Source organism: Xiphophorus hellerii, chromosome 19 (genome assembly GCF_003331165.1).
Source record: "Xiphophorus hellerii strain 12219 chromosome 19, Xiphophorus_hellerii-4.1, whole genome shotgun sequence".
NCBI lineage: Eukaryota > Metazoa > Chordata > Actinopteri > Cyprinodontiformes > Poeciliidae > Xiphophorus > Xiphophorus hellerii.
In genome coordinates this window covers 12,291,445-12,305,793 of record NC_045690.1, presented here as the reverse complement: position 1 = coordinate 12,305,793, position 14,349 = coordinate 12,291,445, and positions in this window count along the sequence as shown.

The window sequence follows — 14,349 nt, the reverse complement described above, 5'->3', positions numbered from 1 at the left end:
AATATCATATTCTTGAAATAAGACAAAACTAACTTATATGTAACTTTTCAGCAAGATAAAGCAGCTTATTTTAAGTAAATTCCTTAAGTTTGAAAAAATAATTGCTGGTGCCACTGGCAGATTATTTCACTTATAACAAGACATTTTCCCATATTATCAGTGGAATTAGTATATTTTATAATAATATTAAGAATTATTGACTTAAAACAAGCTCCTATTTCTTACAAAAACTGCTTGTAAGTTCCCTTTATCTTTTTTTTAAAAATGTATTAGGATTTTTGTTCCAGAAACTAGACCAAAAATGACTTGGTAAGAATTTGTGTTTTTGTATTTTTTAAAATGAAAATAAGCATATAGTGTCTTGCAAATGTTTTCACACCCCTTGAGCTTTTTCACATTTTTTAGGTTTGGTATTTTAATTTTGAATCAGATCCAGCGTGTAATTTAATCTCAGTACAAATCCATTTATTCTATGAAGGCTTCAGAGGTTTGTTAGGGAACACCAATGAATAAAAAGAGAAAGTTGTGGAGAAGGCTAAAGTAGGTTTAGGTTATAAAATGTCTACAGCCCTGTTCAGTCCATCATCTGGAAACAAAAAGCATAAGTTACTCAACATTTTCCATTTTACTCCAACTTTGTTCTGCCCACGCAAGTTAGAATGGTATAGTCAAAGTTCAGACCTAAATCCTACTAGGACTATGTGGCAAGACTTGACAAGTGGTATCCAATCTGACTGAGCTTCAGTGATTTTGGAAAGAACCGGCTAAGGTTATAAATAAGGGACTGTTTCTTCATGCCATTTCTGTATTTGTTTATGAAATTCTACTCTAAAACTTTCAGATCCGTACAAATTTCTATTGCTTGGTGGCAAAGAAAACTAACTTAGGCAAGACATGGAATGTTAATAAAAGTATAGTGAAGAATTCATTTGTGTAATTATTTTCCTGCTCCTTTGACAGGCATTTCCTAAAGTATTTGGATATTTTGCACTAATTGGAAGCGTAGAGTACAGATAATATGCCTCCAACTCTATTTAATATGTTGTGGTGTTGACAGATGTTTATAAATCTTATCTATTCTCAATATCTCCCTTCCATATGGCCCAAAAGCAATATGCTGAGGTGTAATTAAAGAAAATGGGGAGATGTGAAGATAGCCGGTGCCCTCTCAGATGCAGAGTGAGGGGTGAGGACAGACACGCTGAAGCTCAGGGAATATTTGGCCCTGTTCATTTCAGCAGGGGCCACGCGTCTGCCACGGGTTCGCTGTCAGTGACCTGGCCACGAACCAGTCCACGAGAAGATGAAACAGGCTAAAAAAGACCAAAAAAAGAAAAAAAAAAAACAGACGATGAGGCCAGAACAAAACCATATTACACTCATTAGGTTAAAACACAAACATTTGCAAGGTCAATTTGAATTCTAATGCTGGACCTAATCCATGCAAATGCAGCCATATTTAAATAGAACCTCTTTGAAACAAACCTCAAAAAGCTGCAGCAGCATTGATTTGCAGCGAAAAGTTCAAGTTTAAAGGAGAAGTCCTCGACACACAACTGAGGGAGTCAGATCAATATCATTTTTTGATCAAAAGGGGATTTGCCTTTGAAACGCCTAGATTAAACAGATGTTTTATTTCTCATTAGTTATACTGCACCTTTAACACCCCACAGGGGGTTTTGTGGCAGAGAAGGGGGAATTAACTCCACAAAAAAGACAATAAAAGTGTTTTTTCCCCCCTGAAAGCCTAAAGTTTGGCTCACTGAAGATTAATCTCAGTTATTTTTCCTCTTCTCTTCTTTAGTTAATATTCTACTGCTCCAATTCCATTTTTTTTTTACAGATTACCCCAGGTGGGCTTTGACATGAAATGGCTAAAATGATGGCAGCTTAGAAAGCCCCTGGGCAGTTTACGGCTGACATTTTGTCAAAGAACCTAAAGAATAAAAGCCATAGTATGGGGGAAAAGCATTGCATCTTTGTTACACTATTTCTCCACTAAGGAAAAAAGACAGTCATGTATTTGAGTCAATGCCATAGCAATGATTATTTACTTTGGAAGACAGTTCAAGAGTAATACATTACCTGAATATAGAAACTAATATTAAAAAAAAGATACCAAAATAGATTGTAAGAAATAAAATATGAGGGTCAATTATTGCAAAGGCAAATTATAAGTAGGGCCAAGTTATTTTTGACCGAACAAATTTGCTCACTTTCTAGTGCCACTGAAAGAACATCTACATTTACTAAAAGTGTTCTAAAATATTTTCAATTAATTCAAGTTATGATCTGTATTAGTTGTTAAAGCTCACTCAGAGATAGAAATTTAAACGGTTACTCAGTCCTTACCTGTTCTGACTTTACAAAACAAGATGAACGTCAAAAGGGCATCAGAATCATAAGATATAGCAAAATAGGACCATACTTGCAAAATGGAATAAGCTAGGACAATAATTTTTTGTGATTTCAAAAAAGTAAATATGCTTCAGTTTTACCTTCACACATGTTTAACACTGTAGTATATATAATTTAATCACTAGCATCTGCCACATATGTTTCATTAATAGATTTTGGTAATGTCTAAGAACTTTTGTGACCTGATGAGCACCGCAGCTCCTTCATGGCTTTTATACCTCACATGTACTCCACCGTTACAAAATGGGGGCAACTGCTACTCAACTATGCCTGCAGTAACATTGTAATATTACCTATTACATGTATGCAGACGCTCTGTCTGCACTGATAAAGATTCTCATTTCAGCCTGTCAGTTGCATAAAATTGAAAATGAAACTGACCGCATAACCTATTTTTTGAATATTATAGCTTATCTTCCCATCATCCGTTAATCCTTAAATTGGAAACAAAAAACAAATACTATGAGATAGTGACACAGCAATATAAGTTATTTACACCAATCTGATGCAGGAAAACACAGTGAATTCCACACCTTTGATCCCAGTACATGTGCATTGCGAAAACTTGGAGAGCATTTGTAGCATCACAAACTTCAGAGACATGACAGGACTTGTTGATCCACAAAAGGTGCTTACTTTCCTGAATAACCCACATTTTTCAGTAAACCTGGCTGCATACATGGTAGAATAGGAAATAGTAACAATGAGATCTGAATCGATAAGTATTACTTTCCCTTTTTCCTTCGTATGTTTTTAGTGCGGCGTTGTGTTGGAAGGTGAGGGGGTTTGAACATGAAATACAACCAGGCTCTACATTTGTCATGTATTTTATTATTTCTCTTCTTCACCTCTCTGTCTTGTAGGCAAGGTCCTTCATTTTTCACATGACTGGTTTTCTTATCATTGTGGGCGCTCTCTTCTGGCCTATGAGTGACTTAAAGGCAATAAAACACACAACATTCTGTAAAACATGGGTGCCTCTCTACTCCAGAGGCTTTGCAGTGCCTCTCTGGGAAATTATGATAATAATTCAGAGGCGGTTGGGGTAACCAGGTCCCTGTGGGGGCTGTAGGGGTGGGGGTGCATCTGAAAGTGTCCACCAAGGTCCTCTGTCCAGGGACAGGTCAAGGTGGCCTGTTGGGCTTTAGCGAAACCTCGATCATAAACTCTTTCCATCACGCAGGATGCTGCTTGCAGCCAGGTACACACCAGAACCTCTTTGTCTTGTAGCTTCTGGCGATAAAATAGTGGCTGATGGGAAAGTGGTTGTGTTGCCCCCCCTGGCAGTGGCGGGGTCAGCTGAGAAGCTTATCATGGCCAGCAGGGGAAAATGCCTGAGTCAACACAACTCAGTAGTTTGCCCTCAGAGGGTCAAGTCTGCTGTGAACTTGGTACTTTGTAATTTTGTTCTTTGAGAAGGGAAGGCAGAAGGCGGTGGAAGAAGCATTTTATTACCCCCTCTTATTGTTGAACTGTGTCTGCTTGTAATTTTTTTGGTGTCTGGGTGTGTTGTGAGGTGGAGGGAGGGGTGCTGGATGCAGTCCCTCAACACCTCTCCAGTGTGTGAATGAGAAGGAGTCAGGACAGGAAGAGAGTGTGGGCTCCACCGCCGAGGTGCTGACAGAGGGGATACAGGGGCTGAGGCTGCACCTGTTCCGGCCCAGTACTCTCCCAGCAGGGCCTCGTCGGGGTCTCTGCCTTCTGCTGGCATCTGTGATGGGAGCCCGGGCCAGGCCCACCTCCAGTGTTTGCTCCACCTCTTCTTAGTTTGTAGATGAGAGACAGGAGCTGCTGGAGGCTCCATCTGCTGAGGGCTCAACACGGTCTCGATGGCCCGCCTGGGGAAAGGGGTTGCTGGGCATCGCCGACTCTGCCGCGGGGGTCTCACAGTGGTAGAGTACAGCACATCAAACGTCACATGCCAGCTGGCCAGGCATTCTCGCCTGTAAACACGGACTAATGACCACCCAACAAAAATGCCAAACTCTTATTTCTTGTTAGAGCAGAGGAGAAGGAGACAGTATAGGTGAAAAAGCTTACTTCAAGCAGCCTACAGTTCACAGATTATAGTTGGGCTTTTCTGAAATGACTCAAATTATGACTGAAGGTTCACTGCAAACAAACTTTACTTCCCAGATTTCTGTCTTGAGGATCTGCTCAGCACTTGAATGGCTTAATACTCACTTGGTGACATTGTCGTGTGGAGTTGGTCCAAGAGAGCATTAATCAGAGAAGCAGCAGGAGGTCCATGGTATCTCTGGAGTAGCTGCAGAGATCCACAGCTCAGGTGGGGGAATTGTCAACAGACAAGATAATTATTTGTTATGCACTACAGACACAAATACAAACGCATGCCACACTTTATAGATTTTCTTTGCAAGCAAACTTTAAAAACATCATGTATCCTTCACTTTCACCTGACTGTTTTTTGCTACTTTGTGTTGATTCAACACATAAAATCCCATTGAAACACATCTCAGTTTGCAGCTATTACCAAATGTGAAAGGGTTGAAGGGGTGTGAATACTTTTGCAAGGCACTGTCCTCCCATTGGGCACACCCGAAACATTTTACTGATATGCAGCCACTTCAGTTTTTTATGCAGGTTTGTTATCTTTGGATTGAAGGACTTTATGTTTGAATGCTTTTTGGTCCATGACATGGGAGTGTCTTACTCTTGTTTGCTAAAAAAAAAAAGCCCTAATTTTATTGTTTAGTTTTTTACATCCTTCGGTCTGATAAATTCTTTTTATTATTTTTAGGGTGTATTTGCCCTTATGTGTCCAACACACACAAACATTTACTGAAAAATATTTATGCAGAATATAAGTATGTCACATTGAGTTTTGTTAACCAGTTATTTAGGGAGGTCCCTCTGCTGCACTGGGCCAGTGGCAGTCTGGGCCCCAATGGTCCTCTGGGCTGACTTTGCTTCATCTACAAACTTGCAATAAATATGTGGCCATCATTTATTTTAATTCACTCCTTTCTTGCTCAGATGGAATGGATTCTTAACCTTGTAGGACAAGGACACCCGCATGCTGCCTGCCTAGCCTTAGCTGCTAAATTATTCTTCATTCTTCAGGGGGAATGGGGAGGAAAAAAAAGGAGTATGGCGTTGCTGAAACTGTCAGCTCCAATGAAAAGCACGCCTGAAAACGTTGTCACTGAACCCCTGGAAGAGGAAAAGAAGGGGAGTGGGCAGTGAAAGACAGAGTGGAGGAAGTAGTGGGGATAGAAAAAAAATGGCGGAGGTGACGGGGGGAGTCAGTAGCCTCCAGAGTGATTTATTTGCCAAATCAGGACACAATGAGTCGATTATGAGTCCTCTAATAAGAGAGAGTGTTTGGGGACCCACTAATTGGGCATGATTGAGTTGCAGTCTGGGAGCCGGGCGAAAAGGGAACCTGGTCGGCGGCTGTCATGCAATCATCAGCTAATCAGAGCTTTGAAATTAAAACTCCGTGTTTAGGGTAGAGGACAGGATAATAGCAGGGACCTGCCTGAATAGACTGTCGCAGAGTGTGTGCATGTTTCAGAGTGTTTACATGTGTGTCTCTGTGAGTAAAAGTCTGTGCGCACACAGAAGGTGGGAAGGTTGATGTGTGTTTGGGGCCTTTAATGTCTGACTGTGGTCTATGATGGCCTTGATGAGGAGCTGTAATCAGCAGAGCTCTTGTGCTAATACTCGCATGGATTTGTGTGTGTGCTGAACTTTATAATGCTGAGTTTCAGACTTATGTACCACATGCATTTTTATTTTCCTTGAAGCAACAGCCACATGTGTCAGACTAGTTTCTTTACATATCATACAGCTGTCTTAGATTATAAACGTCTACATAAGGCATTAAACTCTCTGTTAAAAGGGAGGTGTTCCTTTTCACTATCACCACATGCATGTTCAAGATCATGGATTGCTGAAACATCACCTCCGTAATGCATACCTTCATAATAAAAAAAAAATCTTATGTTATTATAACTAGGATTAAATTGGAATGTATGTAGTTGAATTTGAGTCTATATATTATGAAAACTATACAATTGATGTGGCCAGAATTTGGGTATGAATTGGACCCATTTGGGCTGTAACATACTGTGAATAACATTAAGTGTAAATTGTCATTATATAAATAAACAATAATTCAATTAAATATATTACAATATTAGTATATACATTATTGTAATCATAACAATAATACTGATACTACTACTACTACTAATAATAATAATAATAAAAATAGTATTTATAACGCAGTTTACATGTAAATCTCAAAGTGCTAACGGGTATTTTAGGTCGTTAAGACATACAGTACAATTGTTCTGATCGAACTTGCAGGACATGAACAGCATTACCTGTTGTGTTCAAGTGTGCTCACTAGGGGGCAGTGTTTAGCCGCAGTGCACCGAGCTCACTGAGCGCGCGCTAATTGATGTCAGGTGCTTCCGCTGTCACTGTGCCGGTGGAAGTAAACACATGCAAATCAGAAAAAAAAAAGAAATTATAATACATTCATCTGGTTTTAGAGGTGAGATTAAATGTAACTCTGATTAAAGGGTTGGACATTTAAGGTTAAAACTGTTTGTTTTATTATTTTTTTAAACGTTATTAGAACATTAACTAAGTAGCGCCAAAACTAGACTGCTAAAAAGAGAGAGAAAAAACATTTATGCGAAACAGTGCTATCCTTAGTTTCACAATTAATGAAGTTCAAATTCAGTAAATGGGATGTTTCAAAAATGTATATGATCTTTAAATTATGCATGAAAAACATGTTATGTGAGCATCTTATATTTGTTATATTGGCAATTCAATCAGTGTTTTGTTGTTTTTATTATATTTACTATTTCTGAGGACACAACCTACAGATCACTGAATACACAGACTGTTTGAAACTTACAAAATTTAAATATACATCTTTTAATTCAATTTAGAAGTGTGAATTATATGCTAGATACATTAAAATGAAATATAAATATCTTGTTCTGATTGCATTTGATGTTATTTGTATTCTCTTCTTATCTAACAATAATCTATGTTGAGCTGTTTATTGCAACAGAGTACAGATCCATTCAGTAAATTAGAATATTTTTGAAAAGTCCATTTATTTTAGGAAGTGCGTGACTAAGTGAAACACATTATATAAACTAATTACACACTGATGGAAATTTGAAAACCTTTATTTCTTTTATCTGTGATGATCTTCCTATAACAGTTAGTGAACAGTTATTTTGAATATAACGTCGGATTAATAAAAAAAAAAACTATTTACAAAAACAGAAATGTGGACTTAGTGAAAAGTATGTTCAATACTTGCTTAAAGGTTGTTATTTTCAAAATGTACTTTGATCTGACAAATGACTAATCATTATATATATATTCTAATTTACTGAACATGACTGTATCTGGTTGTTAGATGCCAATCCCTAATAGTTGGACTCAATAGTTAGCCCATTTAGTTTTTTTCTGTCTTTGCTATTTTGATCTACAAATATTTCAACAAACAAATGAGTAAACAATATTTTTAATCCTCCCAAGGCCTTGTCTAATTGTAAAAGCACCTTACGTCTGAGGAGGGCCTCACTATGAAAACCTGAAGTGGGTTTAGGCATAAATGGGATTAATTCCCGAAGAATGTCCTTTGCTCTTCCTCCCATAATTTCATTTGCCGGGTCCACAGGATGAATAGCCAAGCAGGCAGCGATGTGGAACTGCAGGACAGGCCTTGCGGGGCCTGTGCTGCCACGCTGCAGCCTTCAGGTTATGTTTTCTTGATAATGTCACAGCTGCAGGAACGACGCCGCCCACCATACAGGACACAGGAAATCCAATTATCCGCCTTCTAATGTGTGGGATTTTTTTTAACGTTCTCATTTCTTAGACTTTTGGATTCAGTTGTGCCTCAGGGTAAACCTACCTGAGAGAAATACCTGGAATTGTTATTTATTAATTTATTTATTTTCCAGGAAAAATACTCAGCAGCTCTCAGAATGAAATCTATAAGTCTGTCAACTTTTAGTGAAAGCCTCAGTTACATGGTAAGATTGAAAATGAATATCTTTATTAGGAAATAAGTATTTCTTGGTGGGTTGCTTATTTAGCTGTATATGTCAGGTTCACTGTTTGTACAACCAGAATTTTTCCAGGAGTAGGAGAGATTGCACATATGTGCTGGTTGTACACCTCAACCCCCTTTTTTTGTATTTGATTTAATTAAAAGGAAGAAGGAGCATCAATTTTGTGGAGCAGAGATGACAGTACACAAATTGAAAGTAAGCATCTCTGTGGACCACGGAGGGGGCTGGTACATCATTAACATGGGAGACAATTCTGCGCACAATGTAACAAGATTAGAAACATTATTATCATCCCTGGACATAAATGCAGCTGCAGGAAGATGGAAACAATTCAAAGAAGATGAGAAGAGCTTTAAAATGTGGAAGCAGAACAGGATTCTTAAAATATGTGTTGCTTTTCACAATAGGAGATATTTTCTCGGGTGCTGCCCCACAAAGCATGACGATTATGCATCGCAGAGGTGATTATACTGTAAATATAATTCAATCTTGAGTTTTGAGCCGATCCCCAGGAATGTGAATGGCCTGTTCGAGGAGCTTTATTAATGAGCGGTACAGACAGACGAGGCCCCCTCATGCCAAGCAGGTTTCCTCAATTGGATTAGCAAAACTGAGATTGGGATAGATAGCTGTCAATGTGCCAAGTACCCATTAGCTTGGCCTGCATGCCAAGATGAAACTCAGGATCCCCCTCAGTGATCTCAGACCGGACATCTGAAGGAGTAGCTGCTTGAAACAAATATTTATGTTGTAATATCACTTTCATGCATGAATTAGGATAACCTCAGTTGTACCTTTTTTTCTAGATGTTTCAATGAATTTCATTTTTAAAACATGCACTTTGTAAAGTCTTTCCCTCCCCACTCAGGTGGTCAACGTGTATTTAGATATATATTTATGGAACAAATGAATTTTACTCCATATTGAGTGGAAACTACAAAATAGTGGAGGAACACATGTCACAGTTTTCTACTATTATTAAGCTTAAGAAAAATAGTTCTTCCTGACTTCTGTGCTTCTTCACTGTTAATCCTCTTGTCTCATTCCCCCAAATTCAGCTACCATGTATCTGATATTTTTCTTTTTTTCAGGTATTAATTTCTCATTTCCTGCTGCATCTTTAGCGCTCCCATCACTATCCAGGCAGCATTTACATATGAAGCTCATATAGGAGGGAATCGGGCTAAAAAAATCAGCTGCAAATAAGATTATTTGTAGGTTAGATAATGGCTTCATGTCAGTGGGGTTATGGACTTAGCATTGTATCACAATATTTTGTTGTACTATTGTGATAATGATACAAACAATGACAAAAACTATTTATTACTTGTGTTTCAGATAACTGTGACTGAATGGCACAACATTCATTGCACCACAAACACAATTACTGCTCTTGAAAAACATTCCCATGTAAAGTAGTATTCTTTGGGATGCCATTTCCTTAAAGAAGTGTGATTTCTTTCAATAATCTCCACACACTTACTGCATTGAATCATAATTTTTAATTTACTGACATTTCTTGATGCTCTTCTGAACTAAGTGGAGAAAATAGTAAACATTTACAATATTGTCAGTTTTTTAACATTATTAATTGAAATTTATCAAGATGGTAAATCAAATTTCTTTTCCTGATTAGAAATTTTCCCAATAAATAATGAACAGCATGAAAAATACCAACCTGTAGCTACAAATATGTTTTTCCTAAGCTGATTTTAATAATTTTTTTTTGTTAACTCACAGTGGCACCCCAGTATGTGGCAGTTTAGGGAATGAATGATGCACTGGAGTCTGGTAATTAAGAGCTTTATATACCATTAACCCTTGTGCGCATACAACTTCTAAATAGCTGTCCACTATAGTAATTGACAGCTATTTAATATAGCATGTAGTTGTGTTTAAAAAGCCTGAGAAGCATTCTCTGTGCATGTCTGTGGACACCAGGGGACCTTCTCCAACCAACCACACAATTGGGCATCAATGCAAGGATCTATCAATCATCCTGCATGTTGCAGCCCAGGAGCTGCTGGCATCAGAGTAGAGATTCCCACTCATACTGATCCATATAAAAGGTTGTGTGATGTATTAGGGCAGATGAGTGGGGGCCGGCTCTGACACATGACTGACAGCTCATTTGACAGCCCCAGGAAAGTGTGCAGGGAAGTTTCAATCTAATCTAATGCTGCTGAAGGAATGAAGTAGTGGTGTGAGATTATGTTTTCATGTTACATCCCCTCTAGGACAACACTAGCCTCGGTAGGAAGAATGTGATGTGGATGCACCACATCACATTCGAGGAGGTGCTTCTGGTGCATATGGAGCCACGGTTGACTCCAGACCTCCTGACCAGCTATCCCATCCGTCCGTGTCAGGTTTCAGAAGAAAAAAGAAAAACAAGAAACTGAAACCTTGCTCAAACCCAAATCTGTGGGTAAACAAAAACATTTTTGTCATGCATTATCAATCAGCTGTCTCATGGGGCTTTCCACACAGGTAATCTCTGTCATTCAATCGCTCCACCGCAGGAGCTGGCTTCTCTGGAAACAGGATAGTCACAAAACAGACATTAATATTAAGTGCAGTGGAGATCAGCTTCTCTTAAGCTTGCTTTGTGTTCTCCTTTTCTTTTCATAACAGCACAATATCTCCGTCTTCAAATCAATATATCTTACTTTGTGGTGTAGGTTAACACCGTTCAAAGGTAAAAGTGGTTATTTTTTATAATCAACACAATTTCTATTGAAAGTAAATCAAATAAAGTCAATTTAGTGCCACAGAGGTTAGGGATGATTTCCTAATTACCCCAGAAGTGTAAAATTATTTTACCACGAGACTCAACCCTCTCAGTCTGTGCTCTGACAATGAATAGTCATAAAGGTCCAATTAGCCTTTTTACAGATGGTTACAAAAATACACTCAGACATCTATATATTTCCAGCACAATGACTTTAGAACTTTTAGAAGTTTCTCAAAAGTTTTGACAGTACTTTCTGTCTACTTTTAATTGCAGTCCGGTTTTATTCATAGAATGAGGTCAGCAGGTGGCCTGCAAGCATTGAGTGTCAGCTGCTGTTTTTCCATTGAATCAGTCTATACTCGGGTGTTTAGCCCTTTGACAGGCCTAGCGCTGTCCTCCCAGCAGACCAGTGACCACAGAACCTGATCTCCGACAATCAAGCAGCTGTGCCTGCCCGCTCTAAATGTGCTGTTCTCAAACATGTCACACACGTTTTACCTCTGCTCGCCTGCCTCCGCTTTCCTCCTTACTCCCTCTGCACAAACCTTCCTCTTCTAATTCCACAGCAGTCCCGCAAATGTTCGCATTGTCTGAGTGATCATTAAAATTTATGGCGAACTGACTTCATCCAGCTTGCAAGGCCTCATCGGCATAAGTCATAATTATGTGATGACACTGTGAGACGGGATGTCCACGCTGGCCGCCTCATCCGGGCCGCTTAAATGATGTAATTAGCCCACCTAAGAGGTGAGCACTCCAGAATGGAGAAGTTATTAAATGTTTGGATGAACCTGAGCTCCATTTCCCTAACTATCGCTTTCTTCCTCTTGAGCTCGCCTGCTCCCTCCCTGCCTCCCTCCTTCCTCCCATTAGACCATTAGCAGTTATGTGATACTATATGCTGATGGGGCAGTGGACAGAGAAGTGGGTAAATTAAACCTGTCCACTGGTTGTGTTATGGGCTCCTCTTCTAAGGTGCCACTGAAGGACACTGCATGATGTGAACGCATTAGTGAGGGACAGCAAGGACTTGATATTAGGGTAATGTGAGCTCACCTGGTTTTGTACTTTTATAAGTTTGTTCAGTGTGGTCTTAGAAAAAAGCAACATTTTTTATATCAGCCCTAATTTTCCTGTATTTTGTTTCCAAACTTTGGACTAACTTTGTAAGGCTGTAAAAACGGCCCTTTAACTTTGTTATATTTTATTATGTTATAAACCCTTTATGTATTTTATTGGGATTTTATATGATGGACCAACACAAAGTTGTGGATTGTTGTGAAGTAGGCAGAAAATGATACAAAGAAAAATCTTAAACAAGTGAACTGCTTTTACATCACCTCATTTTGTTGTGATGATTCTTACTTTTTGTACTCAAATGATTATTTCTTGTTCTCTGTCCCATTTCCATGCACAGAATTGGGAAAAAGTACCTTTGTTAACTCAACTTCACTTACATGTGTCGCAAAAAGACTGGAAATTAATTGAACTTATTTCATTGAGCACTTGTAAGTCCAGACTGAGATCACTATAGATGAATTCTTTAAATTATGAATGGTCTTAATAACTATTTGTATGGCATTTTAATTGTGTAACTACTTGTAATTGCTTCTTTGCTGCTTCTCTACCAAGACTCCCTTGAAAAAAAGGTTTTTAATCTCAATTGGATTTTTCTGATTAAATAAAGGTAAAATAATAATGATATAAAAAAGTTTGATACCAAAGAAATACAGACAGCTGATATACAAAGTCTGCTTTTGTTTGATTTGATCTCATTTTAAATCCAGCTGTTATCTAAAGATCTCATAATTTTGTGAGAGAGCAGTATCAAGAAAACCAAGGAACACTCCAGATACATCAAAGTGGTAGAAATATCCAAATCGTGACCGTCTCATAAGAGAATTGTTCAGTCCATCATCAGAAAAGGGAAGCAGCTGCACCTACTGAGAGCATTAAACAGAAAACTCTGGAGTAGCTGCAGATATCCTCAACTCAGGTTGGAGAATCTGTTGAAAGGAGAACTGTTAGTCGTGCCAAAAAAAAAACCAAACTCTTGTTGACAGAAAGTCAAAAGAACATTTACAGTTTACTATGAGCCACAGAAATTACGCAACAAAGATATGGAAGAAGGTTCCTTGGTTTCATTAGCTGGGTTGAATACAAATACAATTCACACACAAAAATTCTCAAAACTATATATCCTTTACTCTACAAACCATAATTATGAACTGTTTTAATTTGGTCTATCACATAAAATTGCACTCAAATTCAGTGTATTTGTTAACTTTATCCACTTTTGTTTTACAATACAACCTCACAGAGGGTGAATAGGTTTGCAAGGCACTGAAATTTATATCCTGTATTTCACTGTTCCCACCCCACTGCACTATGGAAAGTGTCTATCTTGCACAAGTAGCATTGGCTGGACAGACAAACATGTCAAATTTAACCCATCAGATTGCCCAATTTGCCCCCAGTTAAGCTGTAATGGAATGCAGTGCGCTGAGGTTGACAGCGGGCCTACCACGGGGGCCCTCGAGCCTCACTGTGTGCGCCGCTGTGTGCTGGTGTGTGTGTCGTGCTCCACCAGAGGGTGTCACCAAGCGTAACTGCGTGTTATTCACACTGACGAGTTCCACTGTTCACTGTCACCTCTCATTGTGAGGGGAAATAAGCCTGTGGAAAAAGCTGCAGGCGGGGGAGGGTAGCCCACAGAGGAGAGCCCCCCCATTTACAGTTGCAGCTAGAACACTGGTTTCTCTTTCAGACACAATCCAGGCTGGATATTCTGACATACAAAGACAGATTTGACAGAGTTAGTATTCAGATTCTGCACAGGCTGGTTACACATTTTCCCCAGAGCATAGTGAAAGTTTAGCAGCGTGTGTGTCCTCTTGCGGGGAGGGGTGGGTGTGATGGTGTTTGTTTTTCTGTGAAGACACAAGCAGCAGGACTCAGCAGAGTCCAGGTTGACCCAGCAGGCCCGCTGAGAGTGACACTTCCTCTCCATGTCTCGTCCTGCTGAGAGCTCTGACAGCAGGGACTTGGTGCTGAGCCGCGTCCCCCGTTCATCATCACCAGAACCAAGCAGCCACCCGTGGCGGGGAGGGTGGGCTCGGTTAT